The sequence below is a fragment of the Rhinolophus hipposideros genome (genome assembly GCF_964194185.1).
Source record: "Rhinolophus hipposideros genome assembly, chromosome: 20".
NCBI lineage: Eukaryota > Metazoa > Chordata > Mammalia > Chiroptera > Rhinolophidae > Rhinolophus > Rhinolophus hipposideros.
In genome coordinates, this window is record NC_138066.1 from 28,302,532 (window position 1) to 28,317,471 (window position 14,940).

Here is a 14,940-nt window from a genome sequence, read left to right on the forward strand (position 1 = left end):
AGAGTTCTGGTTGCTGTGGATTCTCACCAACATTTGTTGGTGTTAATTTGTTTTACATTTAGCCATTCTAGTGGATAGTGACGTCTCATTGTTCTTTTAATTTGAACTTTCCTGATGACAGATGATATTTAGCACTTTTTCATGTGCTCATTAGTCTTTCGTATGTCTTCCTTTACAAAGTATATGTTCAAGTCCCTTGCCCATTTTAAAATTGGGTTAATTTTCTTTTTATTATTGAATTTTAGGAGTTCTTTATATATTTTGGATATAGGTTCTTTGTGGATGTCTGTGTTGTGAATATTCCAATCTGTGGCTTCCCCGTTTATTTTCTTAACATTGTCTTTCCATGAGCAGAAGTTTTTAATTTGGCGAATATCAATTTACCAATTTATTTTTCATGGTTATTACTTTCTGTGAACTAAGAAACCTTTGACGATCCCGAGTCTTGGAGATATTTTCCTCTAAAACTTTCATAGTTTAAGCTTTTCCATTTAGGTCTCTGACCCATCTCAAATTAATTTTGCGTATAACGTTGAGGTAGGGGTTGAGGTTTTTGTTTTCTTTTTCTCATGGGGATATCAGATTGTTCTAACAATTGTTGAAAAGACTTTCATTTCCCCCTAGAATTGCTTTGGTGCATTTATTGAAAATTATTTGACTGTATGTTTGTGGGTGACAAAAACCTTTGAACTCCTGAGAAAATGGGTGCTTTATCTCCAAGGACAGAATAATGCGAAGTTGAAGTTTCCTGGGATCGAATTCATATGAAGCAACAGAACACAGTTCATCAAAGTTCATGGCTAAAATGTATGGTTCCCTTTCAATGGCTTGTATGTTTTGTTACAAGACTTTCTACAAAGTTGTCCACATTAACTTAAATAAGAGCCTAGAGGCAGTGGTAAGTTTGCTTTTTATGTATCTGAGCAAATAAACAAGTCTACTGGATGCTTTTGATTATACCTATCAATGTTTCAGTGCTCTTGTCTTAAACTGTATGTGCTTCAAAAAAACAAAAAGCCCAAAACTAAATCGCCTTGTTGGAAAAACCCAAACAAACAAATATGATAAGAACATTTGACAAGTCAGTGGAAAACCCTTCAAGTGTCTGTTCGAGGAGGGAAGGATATAGTAGAGGCATTGGAACTGTTCTAAAAATAGGAATGACCATAGACCAAAGGCGTCTTAGATTCACCTTCTTAAAAGATGCCAGCACAGCCCTACTCTGCCCTGAAGCTCTCTAGCCGTCAGCCTTCTGCCCAGCCAGTGGTTTCCACCTGTCCTGTCATTTCAGGAGTCTGAATAGGGAGGTTGGGTAAAGAGGCCTTTACCGCTGCCCAGTGGGGCAGATGTGAGGCAGCCATCTTGGCACCGGCCCTGCAGGTCTGCAGAAAGATCTCTGCAGTGTAAGCAGTGTCTGTGTTTCGGATTTCCAATGGGTGTGGAATCTTGTTGAGCACACAATGCCTGCCACTGTACCCTACCAGGGCTGGGAGCCTGGGGTGGATGGAGGTGAGCACTGTGGTTACGAAGGGTTTTATACGCCAGCCGGCCAAACATCTAGATGAACCTGTTTATGTTGTTGCCAGAAAGGGCACTTTATCCAAGGAATTAATTCAGAAGTGAAAGGCTTCACATGGAAGTTCAGGTGGATACAGCTAACCAGTTTGTCCCTTCTCTCCTTCCTGAAACCTCCAACTCACCTAAACTCTGACAAGGAAAATTACACTTAACGAGCTGAACTTCTGGAGACCGTCCAATCTGTTTGCTTGGTGTAGAAACATGTAAACCCCAAACGATAAAACATGTGCTGGGAATACTAAGCTGTCCTCTAGAGGGTTACTCATGTAAAGGAGCATGGTTAGGCTTTCCTATCCCTTCTGTGAGTCCCATGGTGCTCTACTAAATTTCAGTGGGAAAGACTAGGACAGATAGATGTAAAATGTAGTCAGTCAGACATGTGTGTGTTTGAAAGTCAGAGGCTTTATGTATGTACGGTAAGAAGGAAGGTGAAGGAAATTGTGTAGAAGAGAAAGAAAGAAAAGAAGAATATGTGTGGCCTAGGGAGAGAAAAAAAAATCAATGCAGTGTGTTGCAATAGAATGAGCACTGGGTCTGTGGCTAGACATAACTTGGTATTTAATACTACTCCTACTAAAATAATAACAACACGAAGAAGAACAAGGCACATTTATTGTGTGCTTAACTGTGTTATGGCACAGCATTAAACATTCTTACTATATTGTCTCATGTACTACTTGAAACAATTTTGGGGTATGTAGCATTTTTATCCCCATTTGACAGATGAGGACAGTGAGGCCCAGAGAAATTAATGACTTGCCATGGTCTTAGGGCTAGCCAATACATGGAGAAGCTAAGAGTTAAAAATGGCTCTGTTTGACTTCAAAGCTTATGTTCTTAACCTCCGCACAGTATAGACAAACATCCATCCAATAAACTCACTGGGCTTCCAACTGGTTCAAATTCTGCCTCTGTCCTGTGACCTTGGATGACCTCTCTGATCCCAGTTTTCTTTGTGTGGATACAAACTATTGTCTGTTTCCCAGCTGGCAGAGTCGCCAGGAGGACTAAATGAGACAACTCATCTGGAGGTGGTTGGGAAATTGTGAAGGGCTGAACGAATACGAGGGCTGGTTAATTGGCGCATTTTTGCATTTTCAGGTTTCTCTGCTCCTTTGTAGAGATCCTCCTACTTGTGAGCCTGCATGTGTTTATTTAGTCTGTGGTATTAGAGGCTACTTTCCATCCAACACACATGTCCTTTTATCTTCTCACCCTTCTTTCCCTCTCTCCAGGGCAGCCACCATCTATTGCTCCCAGTCTCCAAAAGAAATACAAGTTTGAAGTTCAATGAAAAATCAAATACAGCAGATTCCAAATGGCCCCTCAGCCAGAGTAGGGTAGGGATTGCCATTTCCTGTATCTCACTAAGAAGCGAGGAAGAGAAATTTGTGGGTTAATTATCACTTTAAATTTATTTCAAATCTAGTGAATAGAGCTGAATTAGAGACGGTTGAGCAATAAGGCAAGGAATCATCATGACTCAGAATCTAATCTTCAATTTGCTCAGGATCCAGGGTTGATCAGACTTAGCCAGATCAACGTACATCAATCACACCTTCATAATTTCCAGGCTGTGTGTTAGGCTCTTAAGTGCAAAGAAAATGTAAGACCAGATGTCCTGAGGTAATGAGCGTTCATTGTTAGACTAAACGGACAGAGAGGAAGACCACGTGGAGCTAAGGGAATAAGTGCCATCATGGATCAGGTTCTTCACGACCACTGCATCCTGCAGACCTGGGAGCATGAGAACAGTGGGCTGTCATCATGCAGGAGTGCAAGCCCAACTTCCCTCCTCTCATTGTGTCTTCATCCCTAGACAAAAGTTCTGATCCACGGACACTGTTATCCTACATGGCGTTCTTGCATTGGGTGGGGTTTCCTGTAAGCCATCTCATATGTGATTGGCCAACCTTATGCCAATAAATGCGTGTCTTTGTTGGGACACTGTTAACTGGTTCAATTACTAGAGGCCAAGGCATCTGATTTAATTCGGACATGTGGCACAAACCATGTGCAACCAGATTAGCTTGGCATGGCTTTCCTTTAGACCGGTGTGGCGCTCTGGGCATGCCAAGTATGGGTGAATTTCAAGCAATACTTAACACTTTTGGTCAGCTGGGCAGTGTGTTCCCTGCCCTGTAGGAATACTCTCCACGCGTGTTTTCTTGCTAAGTGTGGAATCAGAGTGAGGCAAGTGAGTTGGGTGGCTTTAATGACATCAGGCAGTGCCAGCTGGGTGCACACAGCCTCCTGCGACTTCTTTCCAACGGAGTAACTGTGTGGATGTGGACATTTCCATCACAGGGAGGTGGAACCAGGGTGAGAGAGGCAAGAGAAAGGGTCTTGCTTGGCCTGAGGTGGCTTTAGATCTTCTCACTCATGCTGACAGATGCATTCTAGGATGACTTTATTCCCACTCATCATGCCTCACAGGCATGCCTCACATCTGCTGGGCTTTGCATTCCTGACTCGTTGGAGTTGGCCTTAACTAGGCTCCAAGCATACTATTCCCCATCTGCTAATGCTTTTTTTTTTTTTGGTCAGGCTGCATGCATTAAGATTGATGAGCTTTCAGCAGGTCTGCCTTCCTGAGCTGACACCTCACTCCTCTTTTCCTCCATGCACAAAACACTGATGGAGGGTTCCTCTGAGCCAAGTACAGTGCCGGGCACTGAGGATTAGAGCAAAGAAGAGAAGTCTGGGGTTCCTTGCAGTCAGGTGGGGGGGACAGCCACTTAACCAGATACCTTCCTCAGGGTGATATGTATAACGGAGAGATAAAAAGGGAGTGTGAACAGGGAAGTGACTGACAGTCTCAAGGGCTCAGAGAAGTCTTCACAGGGAGCCTCGAGGAAGGTTTTGCAGATAGAGTAGGAGTGGATCAAGGAGGCTGGGAATGGGAGACAGACGCCAGGTGCAGGGTACACAGGCATAGAATAGCACAGTCGGAACTACAGACTGCTCTGTTTTCTGGAATGCAAACTTTACTGGAGGAAGAATAGTACTGAGATCATAACAATAACAATGCCGATTTGCAGAGCACTGACTGGACCAGGCCCTATGCAAAATGCTTGGCATGCGTCATCCAAGTCCATCCTCAAAATAACCCTCTGTGACAGGTATTAATACTTTTTATGGATGAAAATTCTTGGTTGTGTCATAAAGCAGTCACAGGCCCTGAGGCAAATGGGCGGGAGTTTTGGAAGCCTTTTCACTGCTCTTTCACAGTCTCTTGCTTCTCTCTTTGTGTTGTCTTCTTTCTCTCTGCCAACTGGCCTCTTCCATATACCGGGGCATATGACTCACAGTAGTTAAGGAGTCTCTCATCTTTGACTTTCCTCCACCGGAGAGGGACTAACGCTCTTTCTCAGTTTTTGTTTGAAAATAATACCAATACTAATAACAATCCCAGAGAAGGGCTCAGATGGGCCTACCTTAGGTCAGCTACCCATTTTTGGATTAATTAGCAATGACCTGCAGATGTGAAAAACGTGACCACCCCAACCGTGACCAAATGGTTGGAGTGGAAGAAAGAGCAATTCCCAAGAGGAGGGAATCCTTGGCAGACAAAATCACACATGCCCTCTGCATTCTTCATTTTATGGATGAGGACATTCCAGCTTTGAGGCTGAATAATGTGTGGAAGTCACACCGCTCGCTCAAAAGTAGCAGAAACTGGAATCCAATCTAAGTCTCTCTTAGTGGTTCTCAAACAGAGAGGATTTTGTCCCCTACCCTACAGGGGACATCTGACGATGTCTGAATATTGAACCACCACTACCCTACACTGCTCCCCTCTCCTAAGGGCCTTGACTGGCCTTTGGTGGATCCCAGGTCTCCCCCCCCCCCCCACCACCACATTTACAAACTGTTGGGTTATTTCAACCTCATTCTTTAGGTTCGCATTCATCCGGTTCCCATTCATGCAGTTTCCCCGTCAGAGAGTAGCTACCTTGTTTCCAGGTGCTGGGTTCAACCTTCACGAACTACATAGTATAAATGCTAAATAAAGGCGAACCAATGTCCAAAGTGAAGTCAAACCCTTTTGAGTTGAAGCGTTTTATCAAAACTAAAGCTGATGATCTAATAAAATGCTTCCAATATGTGAGGATTATATCCTGTGTGTACTAAGAACTTGTTTTTCCATGAGGAGAGATGGATTTGCAATGAGATAACCATCTTCTTTCATCTCTCCCCTTAGCTAGTTTGGCCAAGGATAACAGTGTTATCTATGGCCATGGAAAGGTTCTTTGGGGATGGAGTTGGTGAATTTGCCTGTGTTCTGTGTTCTTTTAGATGATGGTCAGTCAGGTGTGACTGCAAGAGGAGACAAAGGAGAGGCTCATAAAAACAAAGTTGATCATACCCACAGGTCCTAGAAACAGGATGGATGGCATGCCACACAGGGCCACATGGGAAAGCATCAGCATCAGTTAGGAGGCAGAAGGGGCAAGAGCGAGGGAACAGCCTAGGTTAAGGCCTCTATTAGAGTTTCCAAAGGAAAGGCAAGGCAGGACAGGGTAAATAGTTTAGGATTGGCTAGTGCGAAAAATGTTGATGGGCTCTTAGTTATAGGGGTGGTCTCTAGTTGCCTGTTACCTGGCCCTGGGATGATTACGGTAGAATATTGTCTTCTGGGGTATAAGGGCCAGAGGAGAAATGACCCTGGACTGGCTACTCTGCCTGTCAGGCATGCTCCCATCTGAGTCCTTTGCTATCTCTAAGAACTGCCTAGCCCTGAGAGGAACAGTCTCCCCTCTCCCCACCCCAGCCAGAAAGGTTTTTAAGATGTCAAACCATCATAATATACAGAAAATAAAAAATAATAAACCATGAGTCCTGGCTAGTACAATTTTCTAACTTAGCTGAGTAAGCTTAGATGTCGCAGCCCTACAGTAAATCCCAAATATCTGAGAATCTAATTCTCTTGGCAATATAAACTTAATATAATCCCTCTTTCCTCCTACCCTCAAACGACTCAAGTCTTCCTCTTTTTATATTTCCTCCCTCCCAGAATGGTATCAATTTACCCCATCATCAAGTTAAAAGCTGCAGATCTGACCCTCCTTTCTTCCTCCACTCCCAGTGTGGCTTTTTGAGAACTAAATGCAGTATTTAAAATCAAAGGGGGATCCTAACTATTTCTCAGAAATACCCTCTCGTTTCTACCCGTAATGCCACTGCCTCTGTAAAGACTTTATTTCAGCTCTCCCTTAGAGAATTGCAACAGCCTCCTAACTAACTGCTCTCTTTGCACTTTGCTCTGTTCATTCCCACCCCAAAATAATCATCCACCAAAATTATCTTTCAAAAGTACTGATTCAATTTTGTTATTATTTTTTTCTTGCTTATGAGCTTTCAGTGTCTCCACGCTACATCTAGAATGAAACACCACATTCTTACGCTGTGGATAACGCAACCCACTTGAGCACCAGTCTCCAGATTCATTTCCAGCTCCTGCTCAACCCTCCACCCTCCACCTGTACCCTGCCTCCACCAGCAGGAGGCAGCATTCACGGTTGAGGTGGAGAGCTCTGCAACAAGACCCCGAGAGCTCACATCTTGGTTCTACTTTGGGCAAGTCACTTAGCTTTCCGGTGCTTCAGTGTCCTCAACTATAAGATGAGAATAGTAATTGTATCGACCTCACCTTAATGAAGATTAGACGCATTAAGGCACATAAAGAACTTACAGCAATGCCTGACACCAAGTAGGAGCTGGGGAAATAGGAGTTTTCATGCTTTCACACCTCACCCTTCCTTCCTTTCCTCATCTATTCAATACTTGTCTTGACCCTTGGCGCTCAGCTCAGCTGCCACTCCTCAGTAAAGGCTTCCTGATGCTCTCAGAAAATGTCCTTGGCCCTTCTGTGTGTTCCTGAAACTCTTGCTTAGGTGACCATCTGTTTTGCTGGGCAGCCTGCGGGGGGCCTCTGGTCCCTCCCCACATAAGAATGCAGGATAAGGCGAGGCTAAAAAGGAACACCCACGGAGCCATAGATAGGGGAGTCATACCACTATATTGCCCCCTCTGGCGGGCAGGGCGAGACACACCCAGTAGTAGCCACACAATCCGCAGTCCATCATTCACTTCTCTGCCTACCAACCAACTAACCGATCAATGCAGCCCCGCAGTCACATTAGTAGCCAACTGGCTAACCAGTTACAGCTGATGGCCAACCAATCACAGTTGGTGGTTATTCACCACCAGAGCCAGCACCTCCCCATGCGAGGCCCAGAGCCTGGAAATTGCTCTCTGGGACTCTGTCCCCACACCCTCTCCCCCACTGCTCCTGGAGGGTATGGTTCTTTCCTCTTGGTATTTGTCACTAAACACTGTACCCACTACGAAAAAGACAGTCAATAACCATTTGAAGGTGTAACTATACAGATAGCCTGGGGGCAACACCAACATTTACAGTCATCTGCCTGGGTCATCTAAAGGTACTGAGCAGTTTGGCTACGCATTGTTTTCTCTCATTCTCTATTTTCATTCTCTAATTTAAATTCTCACATTTCAACTATTCTTACTTGCCTGCCTTTGAAGGAGTGAAAAATATCATTTACAGAGTTCAGTAGCCTGGTTCTTCCTCCTTTACCTGTTAGCTTTTATCCAAATCTGAATGTTGATCCTGTTTGTTATCAGTGCTTCCCAGATTCTCCATTACCTCTCCAGCTTGGATTTCAGTTTACCTGCCGAAGCAAAACCTTGACCATTCAGCAATCTTTCCTTATTAGTGTCTACACACGCGGAATCAGAAAGGTTTCCCCTCCAATGAGACCTGCCACCATGTTTTTAGCCTTGGGGCTCCAGTTGTGACATGGTCCGTGCTTAAATAATTACAAGTCTCTAATAACCAGTAATCTGGGTATCTCATACCATTGCCTAATATGCCTGGGTTCTTTGCTAAGAACATGGCAGGCAGCCTATGGGAGTTCTTTTTTTTATTATTCTTAAAAAAAATTCTTGAAATATTGGGCCATTTCAGTCTTGAAACACAGAAGCCACACTCGGTTGTTCTTTATCAGGAGCAGTCAAACTTTAGCAAAATTTAGGGGAGTTCCGTAAGACGTAGATTCCTGGGTCTGCTGCTCAGGATGCCCATTCTGTAGTCTGGGGTAGGGTCTACGAGTCTGCCTTCTTAACCGTTTGTGTAGTTCGCTAGGGCTGCCCTAACAAATCACCATAAATGTGGCGGCTTAAAACAGCAGAAACGTATTCCCTCACAGTTCTGGAGGACTGAAGACCAAGACCAAGGCATCACTGGCGTGGCCACAGAAGGCTCTCGGCAGACTCCTTTCCTCGCCCCTCCCCGTTTCCAGTGGCTCCAGGCTTTCCTGGGCCTGTGGCTGCATCACGTTAGTCTCTGCCTGTCCTTTTTTCTGTCTGTAGGTCTTAAATATCCCTCTTCTTTCTCTTAGAAGGACAGTAGTCGTTGGATGTAGAACCCATCCTAAACGCAGGATTTCATCTGGAGATGCTTAATTTCATCTGCCAAGATCCCATTTCCAAATGAGGTCACATTCACTGGCCCCGGGAATTAGGACTTGGATACATTTTGGGGGACAAACTTTAACCCACTAGAGAGGTTATTCTGATTTATGGGGTTCTGGGATCATCTGCCCTAGATTCTGGATTGGTTTTAGAACTTATCTTGACACTAGTTTTCGAGATATCTAGACAGTTCTACAGTAAGATACAATTAAGTAGAAAGAAAAAAAGAAAGGAAGGAAGGAAGGAAGGAAGGAAGGAAGGAAGGAAGGAAGGAAGGAAGGAAGGAAGGAGGAAAGAAAGAAAAAAGAGAATGATCTCCATCCCGGAAGAACACATCTTCCTTCCCACATTGCTATTAGAGGTGGGGGGCAGGGGTGGGAGCAGGACTGGCTTAATTCCTCTGCTGAGATTGTGCACCTCACGTCCCCTTACCCCCACCCTGCCTCTGAATGCCTAATCTTTTACCTTCCAGCCACCAAAATTAGACTCTAAAAGCTAAGTTCTAGGCTCACACATTGCCTCATTACCAAATGCAGAGCCTACTGCTTGAAACATAAATATTAAAGGCATGAATGAAGGAACACACAAAAGAGTGGAAGTATTTCCTTTTCTTCCAACTCATTCAGAGTTTGTATATTGAACCTTGGAAAAAAAATCAACTCTTCCTTGTGATAATCCTTTCCTGGGCTTCTCCTCCCTATAGCTTATCAGCATAATTTTACCATCCAGATAAGAGTGCTCCTCTTTCTCTTCCTGTGTGTTAGTCACCTTCCCCATCTGGCTGTTTTTGAAACCAAGGATGTACAAATAATATCTACTTTTTCTGCAAAAGCATGAGTGTCTTAGTTTCATGTCTGCAATCTGCCTTCTCTATAAGCCTTGTCTCCTTTACCATATGTTCATTTCCTGCACACCTAATCCTCCAACTATCAGTTACAAATCCTTTAGCTGGTGCCCCTTCCTTAGGCAAGACACATTTTACCTTTCATACATTCCTCAGTCCCTTCTCCTCTATAGTTCCAGGTCCTAGAACCTTTCCAGAAGCTGCGACCCTCTTTGACATTGGGTTCAGAGCCAATCACATTGGGTTCTATCCCAAAGCTCTGTCTTCCTCTTCTAACTCCATTCTCAGATATTATCCTGAGAGCAGAATCTGGCCCACCTCTTACTGGTGTCCACCTCTCCCATCCTTGTACCCCTGCTATTCATGCTCCCATCGGTGAGTCCACTCCACATGGCAACATGGATGACTCTCACCAATACAATGTAGATGGGGCCAAAGAGATCAGAACCCAAAGAGTCTGTACTGTATACAAAGCTTCTGTTGGTTTAGACGCTGTTACTCTGGGGTGGGGGAGGGAGGGCTGATAAATGTTCAACAGTTGGCTCTCCAAAAAAGAAACTCATGTTTTGTAGTACAGACAGTACTGGCTGATTTCCCTGGTGTAAATACTCGTTTCTTGGCTAATGTGATGTTAATTACTACGGAGTTGGGAAAAGCTGTGCTGTAGCAAAACGTCATGTGGAATTTCTGCTAGACAAATAACAATAGATGTAAATAACCTCAAGAGAATAAATAATAATAAAATTTAGTTGAATATTAGGAAGTGGTAAGTTTTGAATATTTATTACCTTTTTCTGTGTACCTAATGATCTTTCCAGCACGTTTCTCACTTACATATTTAAAAGCCCCAATGGCTAGTGTCACCTGAGAGTACAGGATTAAAATGACTGCCTATGTCCAAGTACACTCTTGATTTCCACCATCCCGAACTCTCCTATTCTAGTCTATATTTATTTAGCTTTCCAACAAATATTTAGCGAGCTATGTTCCAGGCACATTTTTGACAGTTCTATTGAGATATAACTGACATACAATCAGCTATACATGATTAAGAATACTATCTGATAAGATTTCACATCTGTATACACCCATAAAAGCATCACCACAACACAGCCAGCCCCCACATTTCCTCACATCCATTTGTGATCCCTCCCTCCTGCCCTTCCCTGCCCTCCTCCGTCTCAGGTCACACTGATCAGCTTTCTGTCACTACACTCTTGCTTGCATTTTCTAGAAGTGCTTACCTTTGCTTCTCACATAACTTTATTATTTATTATTTATTTATTTAACTGGAAGCTTACATAGATAGGTTTTTAATAGTGGCTCTGTTTAACGACCAGCTGGTAAATTCCTGAAAATTTGATCATCCTCCCTCACAAGCCTCTAGGAGCCAGCTTCAGTGTGAGAGGGGGTAGACAGTGAATGGAACGAGATGTGAGAGAGGAGGTCTGGGCTTGGAGTAACGCTTTGTTTCGTGATCTGGATGCTGGTTAAACAGCCATCTCCACGTTGTTAAAATATATTGAGTTGAATACTTACAATAGGTGGACTTTTAAAAATACATGTTATACTTCAATAAAATTCACCCCCCAAAGGCATTAGGATTAAGAAAAGGGAGGGGTTGGATCACTTTTCTTCCCTGTTTAAAATCTTTGTCTGGCGCTCTGTTGCGTATCAGTTAAAATCTAAGCTCCTTACCACAGCTTTGCAGCCCTGCCAGGCAGATTCTGGCCCCTGATTATATTTTCAGGTTCACTTACTTGAGTCTCCATTTCTCAATCCTGCTAAGTTCTTTCTCTCCCAGGGGCTTTACACATGCTGTTCCCTCTGCCTGGAGCCCTTCCCGCCACTTTCCCTGGAGCTCCTACCTCCTCCCCAGCCTGTACTGCTGAGCCTAAAGGTCACCTTTCCAATGATGCCTCCCCTGGCCGCCTTCTCTAAAGTCCAGCTACTCTTTATGTCAAATTAAAAAAAAAAATCTCTTGCCTTTTTTTTCTTTTTCTAAAAGTCTTATTTGTTTCTTTCTTAATACTTTTAAAAATGTGTAATTGCTTATTTGTTTGTTTATGGCCTGTGCCCCCCCTTGAAGTGTAAGTTACATGAGGCCAGCCATCACACGTATCTTGTTGATCAATGGGACGCAGGTATAATGTCAGGCACCCAGAAGGAGCTCGATAAATAGTGAGTGACCGAAGAAGCTAACCCTGGCTTCCTTGGGGAATGCAGGGGAGTTGTGGCCCAGGGGACGTGTGTGGATATGAGGAATGCAAGCAGGGAAGTCCGCCTAATATGCTGATTGTGAAGTACTTCGGGCCCTTCCTACACCGGCTGCAGGTTTCGCATCCTTCTTCCTACAAGAGTCTGAATGTTAACTTTAGAGATCGAGCTCAACTCCAGCACCCCACCACTTTCAGGGGAGGACACTGAGCCCAGAGGGCCCAAGGTCATGAGAACTGCCTTTCCTCACTCCCAGTCGAGAGCTCACAACTCTTTATCACATTGTCAGAAGCCTGGGGTAAGAGAGCGGGTGTGGGGGTGGAGAAGGAGCATGAGTTTTTAAAACACACAGATGTGGAAGAGAATCTTGCTTTATAACTGCCCTAGGATTAGTAGGTGGCCCTGCCGTCCTCAAGACAAGGCTTCCATTTCTGAACCCAAGATGGTGGCTCTCTCGGCTGCCGTGGTGTCACATTCTGGACAGCAAAGTCAGGAAAAGGCATGATCTAGAAGTACCACACACCATTTCTGCTCACATCCCTAAACGGGAATGATTTAAATAATAGAGAAGTTTAATTTCTTGATTATTAAGTAATAGAGAAAATTAAACTTCTCTATTATTTAATTATTAAAAAATGATTAAATTACTGTTATTATTTAATAATTAAATAATAGAGTTTTATTTCTCTCATGCAACAGTCTGGGGGTAAGCAGTCCAAGGGCCTCCACAGAGACAGGAAACATATTGTTATCTCACCATCCCCCAGAGTCTGCCATCTACTCTGTGGTAGAATGGAGCTCACCACCACATGGGTCCACGTGCCAGCCCACAGAACTAGGGGAAAAGGAGGAGGAAAGGGCAATCCTTTTCTTCCCAAGAGCACAACCTTCACATCACTTCTGCTCACACCCTATTGGCCAGATTTGGTCACATGGCCAAAACTGGCTGCAAGAGAAGCTAGGAAATGTGCCTAGTTAAAGCTGGGTAATTCTGTCAGAGGAAGAGGAAATAAACGGCCTTTGGTACTAAACAACCCTCTCTGTCATAAGAAACCATTGTAGGGATTTGCGTAAGGCAGTGACACAATTTGACTAATTTATCAGAATTGATTGTGGATGCTAGAGGAAAGTAGAGGTGGGAGGGTATGCACAAAAGTGGGTGCAGAGAGACCAGCTGAGAGATAGAGGGTGCTAAAGAAAATGTATACAAATTTTAAAAAAGAAATAAAAAAAACATATTAAAATTGTAATAGTCAGTATATACTGATAACAAAAGATGAATACAAGTCATGTGCATACAATTTTTTTGACACCCCGGTATTTTGAAATACACTTTCAAAAACCCTCAGCAGGATTTTCTGAAAGGTTGGATACGAAGTGTGACAAAGAAAGGGTATTTGAGGGTCTTTGAATGAATGGCTTCTTCAAATTACTCAGGAAGAAGTAATTCTGGGGTACTGAAGAAGTAATTTTCAGGTTAATTTTATAACCTGTTATAGTCAGCTCCAACACTGAAGCTTCAGCTCCAACACTGAAGCTATCTTTGATCCACTGTGTTGTGGCCATCATGCTGTCACGTTATCTTGGTTTTTCTTCCTAAAATATATCTCTATCTGAAATGATCCTGCTTAGTTTTCCATTTGCTTCATTATTATGTGCCTCCTCTCACTAAAACGTATGCTCCCTGCAGTGGAAACTTTGTCCATGCTGTGCATTACTCTACTGGCATCTAGAACAGTGCCTGGCACACAGTAATATTAAGAGTGGTAGCCAACACTTATTTAATATTTGTTGAATGGATGAATAAGTTAAGACAGACAGTTGGTGTCTCTGGAGATAACAGATTAAAAAGAAAAATTAAATGATATAATAAGAAAAGGTAATGATGGAAGCCAGAAATATACACACTGAAGGGTCTACACTGTTCTTAAAAAATTAATTACTGACCAATGCTGTCACATAATCTTTGTGGAATTGTTATTCTAAAGTCCCCTAGCAGAAGAGTCAGGTTACTTTAAAAGAGAAATAATCAGGCTGATCTCAAATCTCCCTTCAGCCCAATAATAAATAATAACAACAACCACAAAACAGTCCCCAGAGACTTAGGGGAAAAGGGCATGACTCAAGAATTCCCAAAACAATTAAGTTGTCATTCACCTTTGAAGAACTCTGGGACTATGACACCCATGTATCCCTTCTGGAATGAAAAGATATCCTCATGGCCCCTGAGCGTGATTAGAATAAATTGTTTATGCAATGGGTGATGCTGAAGAATACAAGGATCATTGGTGAGCCCTGAAATATATTAAACAGAAAATAAAAGGAATGTTAAAAAATAATTATGGCTATAAAACATAAAGCAAGTGTTATGATTCTTGAAAGAAAAGCTACACAACGTAAAATAATAATAGCATATTGACTCGGCAGCTTTAACAGATATGAAATCAACAGTGGTTTAAACAAGATAGAAGTTGACTGCTCCCTCTCACAGTGGTCTGATGGCCAATAGCCTAAGGCTGATGTAGGCTCAATAATATTAGGAACCCAGGTCTTCCCTCTTTTGTTACTCCCCATCCCCTACAGGGTGGCCCCGTTGTCTTGGTTGGAGATGGTTCACCACATGCCCACCGGGTCCATAGTCCAGCAGCCAGAAAGATTCAAAGAGGAGAAGGTGCACTCATCTCTTCTGCTCACCTTCAATTAGATGGCCACTGAGCAGCAAGGGAGGCTAGGAAATGTAATCTCTAGGTGGTAGTATATGTCCACCTAAAACTTCTCTTATTAGAGGAGAAGTGGAGAAAAGA